Source organism: Scyliorhinus torazame, chromosome 4 (assembly GCF_047496885.1).
Source record: "Scyliorhinus torazame isolate Kashiwa2021f chromosome 4, sScyTor2.1, whole genome shotgun sequence".
NCBI classification, from domain to species: domain Eukaryota; kingdom Metazoa; phylum Chordata; class Chondrichthyes; order Carcharhiniformes; family Scyliorhinidae; genus Scyliorhinus; species Scyliorhinus torazame.
In genome coordinates, this window is record NC_092710.1 from 304,698,468 (window position 1) to 304,703,467 (window position 5,000).

A 5,000-nucleotide genomic window follows, 5' to 3' on the forward strand; every position below is an offset into this window, starting at 1 on the left:
TTCCTTCGCTTTCCACACCAGCCCCAATGCCACAACTTGCATTCATGCGGCGCCTTCAGGCTAGGAGAACGTCCTGCCGACACACTGGCTTGCGGCCACACGGGCCAGCTGGCGGGCCCATCAAAGTGCAGCACGCCAAGGCACCCAACCGTGCTGCGTTGCAAAGGCCCGGCAAAGCTGCAGCAGCTGAATGGCCCGACCAAGCCGCCTGCCTGAGTTGAGCCCGCAGGCAAGTGTTGGGAGGAATGGCGAGGACGCAGAGAGCAGCAAAAGGTTGGCCTGCCTCTGGTGTGGAGAGTGCTTGGCGTGAGCAGTCTCTGCTGGCCGCAAAAGCCTACTGCACCTGGTATTCCCAGGCGGTCTCCCATCCAAGTACTAACCAGGCCTGAGTCTGCTTAGCTTCCGAGATCAGACGAGATCGGGCGTTTTCAGACTAGTATGGCCGTAGGCATCTGCAGCACCGTCTTCTCGCCTATTCAAGTTGGCCACCCTAGCACCCTCGCCACTTCTTCTTTCCGGTTGTTTTCAATTTTTTCTCTCTCTTTTTCTCCTTCTACTTCTACTTCTCCTCCTCTTTCTCTCCTTCTCCTGCTAATTCTAGCCTATATGCCTGATACTCGCTCCCCTTCATGCCGTCCCCACCTAGCTCTCTTTTTTCTTCTCCACCTCCCCAAGGAAAACTGCAAGCCCCGCCCACCTCACACCAGCCTGCCGCCTCCACGCTGCTGCCTTTCCACATTGCAACGCTGCGCACTTCTCTCAGCACAGCCAGCACAAGGGTCAGGCAGGCAATGCAAGCCAGCTCTCTCTTCCTTCGCTTTCCACACCAGCCCCAATGCCACAACTTGCATTCATGCGGCGCCTTCAGGCTAGGAGAGAGAACGTCCTGCCGACACACTGGCTTGCGGCCACACGGGCCAGCTGGCGTGCCCATCAAAGTGCAGCACGCCAAGGCACACAACCGTGCTGCGTTGCAAAGGCCCGGCAAAGCTGCAGCAGCTGAATGGCCCGACCAAGCCGCCTGCCTGAGTTGAGCCCGCAGGCAAGTGTTGGGAGGAATGGCGAGGACGCAGAGAGCAGCAAAAGGTTGGCCTGCCTCTGGTGTGGAGAGTGCTTGGCGTGAGCAGTCTCTGCTGGCCGCAAAAGCCTACTGCACCTGGTATTCCCAGGCGGTCTCCCATCCAAGTACTAACCAGGCCTGAGTCTGCTTAGCTTCCGAGATCAGACGAGATCGGGCGTTTTCAGACTAGTATGGCCGTAGGCATCTGCAGCACCGTCTTCTCGCCTATTCAAGTTGGCCACCCTAGCACCCTCGCCACTTCTTCTTTCCGGTTGTTTTCAATTTTTTCTCTCTCTTTTTCTACTTCTACTTCTACTTCTCCTCCTCTTTCTCTCCTTCTCCTGCTAATTCTAGCCTATATGCCTGATACTCGCTCCCCTTCATGCCGTCCCCACCTAGCTCTCTTTTTTCTTCTCCACCTCCCCAAGGAAAACTGCAAGCCCCGCCCACCTCACACCAGCCTGCCGCCTGCACGCTGCTGCCTTTCCACATTGCAACGCTGCGCACTTCTCTCAGCACAGCCAGCACAAGGGTCAGGCAGGCAATGCAAGCCAGCTCTCTCTTCCTTCGCTTTCCACACCAGCCCCAATGCCACAACTTGCATTCATGCGGCGCCTTCAGGCTAGGAGAGAGAACGTCCTGCCGACACACTGGCTTGCGGCCACACGGGCCAGCTGGCGTGCCCATCAAAGTGCAGCACGCCAAGGCACACAACCGTGCTGCGTTGCAAAGGCCCGGCAAAGCTGCAGCAGCTGAATGGCCCGACCAAGCCGCCTGCCTGAGTTGAGCTCGCAGGCAAGTGTTGGGAGGAATGGCGAGGACGCAGAGAGCAGCAAAAGGTTGGCCTGCCTCTGGTGTGGAGAGTGCTTGGCGTGAGCAGTCACTGCTGGCCGCAAAAGCCTACTGCACCTGGTATTCCCAGGCGGTCTCCCATCCAAGTACTAACCAGGCCTGAGTCTGCTTAGCTTCCGAGATCAGACGAGATCGGGCGTTTTCAGACTAGTATGGCCGTAGGCATCTGCAGCACCGTCTTCTCGCCTATTCAAGCTGGCCACCCTAGCACCCTCGCCACTTCTTCTTTCCGGTTGTTTTCAATTTTTTCTCTCTCTTTTTCTACTTCTACTTCTACTTCTCCTCCTCTTTCTCTCCTTCTCCTGCTAATTCTAGCCTATATGCCTGATACTCGCTCCCCTTCATGCCGTCCCCACCTAGCTCTCTTTTTTCTTCTCCACCTCCCCAAGGAAAACTGCAAGCCCCGCCCACCTCACACCAGCCTGCCGCCTGCACGCTGCTGCCTTTCCACATTGCAACGCTGCGCACTTCTCTCAGCACAGCCAGCACAAGGGTCAGGCAGGCAATGCAAGCCAGCTCTCTCTTCCTTCGCTTTCCACACCAGCCCCAATGCCACAACTTGCATTCATGCGGCGCCTTCAGGCTAGGAGAACGTCCTGCCGACACACTGGCTTGCGGCCACACGGGCCAGCTGGCGTGCCCATCAAAGTGCAGCACGCCAAGGCACACAACCGTGCTGCGTTGCAAAGGCCCGGCAAAGCTGCAGCAGCTGAATGGCCCGACCAAGCCGCCTGCCTGAGTTGAGCCCGCAGGCAAGTGTTGGGAGGAATGGCGAGGACGCAGAGAGCAGCAAAAGGTTGGCCTGCCTCTGGTGTGGAGAGTGCTTGGCGTGAGCAGTCTCTGCTGGCCGCAAAAGCCTACTGCACCTGGTATTCCCAGGCGGTCTCCCATCCAAGTACTAACCAGGCCTGAGTCTGCTTAGCTTCCGAGATCAGACGAGATCGGGCGTTTTCAGACTAGTATGGCCGTAGGCATCTGCAGCACTGTCTTCTCGCCTATTCAAGCTGGCCACCCTAGCACCCTCGCCACTTCTTCTTTCCGGTTGTTTTCAATTTTTTCTCTCTCTTTTTCTACTTCTACTTCTACTTCTCCTCCTCTTTCTCTCCTTCTCCTGCTAATTCTAGCCTATATGCCTGATACTCGCTCCCCTTCATGCCATCCCCACCGAGCTCTCTTTTTTCTTCTCCACCTCCTCAAGGAAAACTGCAAGCCCCGCCTACCTCACACCAGCCTGCCGCCTGCACGCTGCTGCCTTTCCACATTGCAACGCTGCGCACTTCTCTCAGCACAGCCAGCACAAGGGTCAGGCAGGCAATGCAAGCCAGCTCTCTCTTCCTTCGCTTTCCACACCAGCCCCAATGCCACAACTTGCATTCATGCGGCGCCTTCAGGCTAGGAGAACGTCCTGCCGACACACTGGCTTGCGGCCACACGGGCCAGCTGGCGGGCCCATCAAAGTGCAGCACGCCAAGGCACCCAACCGTGCTGCGTTGCAAAGGCCCGGCAAAGCTGCAGCAGCTGAATGGCCCGACCAAGCCGCCTGCCTGAGTTGAGCCCGCAGGCAAGTGTTGGGAGGAATGGCGAGGACGCAGAGAGCAGCAAAAGGTTGGCCTGCCTCTGGTGTGGAGAGTGCTTGGCGTGAGCAGTCTCTGCTGGCCGCAAAAGCCTACTGCACCTGGTATTCCCAGGCGGTCTCCCATCCAAGTACTAACCAGGCCTGAGTCTGCTTAGCTTCCGAGATCAGACGAGATCGGGCGTTTTCAGACTAGTATGGCCGTAGGCATCTGCAGCACCGTCTTCTCGCCTATTCAAGTTGGCCACCCTAGCACCCTCGCCACTTCTTCTTTCCGGTTGTTTTCAATTTTTTCTCTCTCTTTTTCTACTTCTACTTCTACTTCTCCTCCTCTTTCTCTCCTTCTCCTGCTAATTCTAGCCTATATGCCTGATACTCGCTCCCCTTCATGCCGTCCCCACCTAGCTCTCTTTTTTCTTCTCCACCTCCCCAAGGAAAACTGCAAGCCCCGCCCACCTCACACCAGCCTGCCGCCTGCACGCTGCTGCCTTTCCACATTGCAACGCTGCGCACTTCTCTCAGCACAGCCAGCACAAGGGTCAGGCAGGCAATGCAAGCCAGCTCTCTCTTCCTTCGCTTTCCACACCAGCCCCAATGCCACAACTTGCATTCATGCGGCGCCTTCAGGCTAGGAGAACGTCCTGCCGACACACTGGCTTGCGGCCACACTGGCCAGCTGGCGGGCCCATCAAAGTGCAGCACGCCAAGGCACACAACCGTGCTGCGTTGCAAAGGCCCGGCAAAGCTGCAGCAGCTGAATGGCCCGACCAAGCCGCCTGCCTGAGTTGAGCCCGCAGGCAAGTGTTGGGAGGAATGGCGAGGACGCAGAGAGCAGCAAAAGGTTGGCCTGCCTCTGGTGTGGAGAGTGCTTGGCGTGAGCAGTCTCTGCTGGCCGCAAAAGCCTACTGCACCTGGTATTCCCAGGCGGTCTCCCATCCAAGTACTAACCAGGCCGGAGTCTGCTTAGCTTCCGAGATCAGACGAGATCGGGCGTTTTCAGACTAGTATGGCCGTAGGCATCTGCAGCACCGTCTTCTCGCCTATTCAAGCTGGCCACCCTAGCACCCTCGCCACTTCTTCTTTCCGGTTGTTTTCAATTTTTTCTCTCTCTTTTTCTACTTCTACTTCTACTTCTCCTCCTCTTTCTCTCCTTCTCCTGCTAATTCTAGCCTATATGCCTGATACTCGCTCCCCTTCATGCCATCCCCACCGAGCTCTCTTTTTTCTTCTCCACCTCCTCAAGGAAAACTGCAAGCCCCGCCTACCTCACACCAGCCTGCCGCCTGCACGCTGCTGCCTTTCCACATTGCAACGCTGCGCACTTCTCTCAGCACAGCCAGCACAAGGGTCAGGCAGGCAATGCAAGCCAGCTCTCTCTTCCTTCGCTTTCCACACCAGCCCCAATGCCACAACTTGCATTCATGCGGCGCCTTCAGGCTAGGAGAGAGAACGTCCTGCCGACACACTGGCTTGCGGCCACACGGGCCAGCTGGCGTGCCCATCAAAGTGCAGCAC

General features: G+C 57.3%; 6 non-coding genes across 6 annotated transcripts; all 6 read right to left on the reverse strand.

Annotated features, from left to right (window-relative positions):
- Positions 1-331: 331 nt before the first annotated feature.
- LOC140412306 (5S ribosomal RNA) lies at positions 332-450 on the reverse strand. Its single transcript, XR_011941505.1, has one exon. It is a non-coding gene; the product is annotated as a 5S ribosomal RNA (ribosomal RNA).
- A 694-nt stretch (positions 451-1,144) lies between these two features.
- LOC140412307 (5S ribosomal RNA) lies at positions 1,145-1,263 on the reverse strand. Its single transcript, XR_011941506.1, has one exon. It is a non-coding gene; the product is annotated as a 5S ribosomal RNA (ribosomal RNA).
- A 694-nt stretch (positions 1,264-1,957) lies between these two features.
- Positions 1,958-2,076, reverse strand: LOC140412309 (5S ribosomal RNA). Its single transcript, XR_011941508.1, has one exon. It is a non-coding gene; the product is annotated as a 5S ribosomal RNA (ribosomal RNA).
- A 690-nt stretch (positions 2,077-2,766) lies between these two features.
- On the reverse strand, positions 2,767-2,885 carry LOC140412310 (5S ribosomal RNA). Its single transcript, XR_011941509.1, has one exon. It is a non-coding gene; the product is annotated as a 5S ribosomal RNA (ribosomal RNA).
- Positions 2,886-3,575: 690 nt separating this feature from the next.
- LOC140412311 (5S ribosomal RNA) lies at positions 3,576-3,694 on the reverse strand. The gene has a single exon (XR_011941510.1). It is a non-coding gene; the product is annotated as a 5S ribosomal RNA (ribosomal RNA).
- Positions 3,695-4,384: 690 nt separating this feature from the next.
- LOC140414160 (5S ribosomal RNA) lies at positions 4,385-4,503 on the reverse strand. The gene has a single exon (XR_011943305.1). It is a non-coding gene; the product is annotated as a 5S ribosomal RNA (ribosomal RNA).
- Between the last annotated feature and the right edge of the window lie 497 nt (positions 4,504-5,000).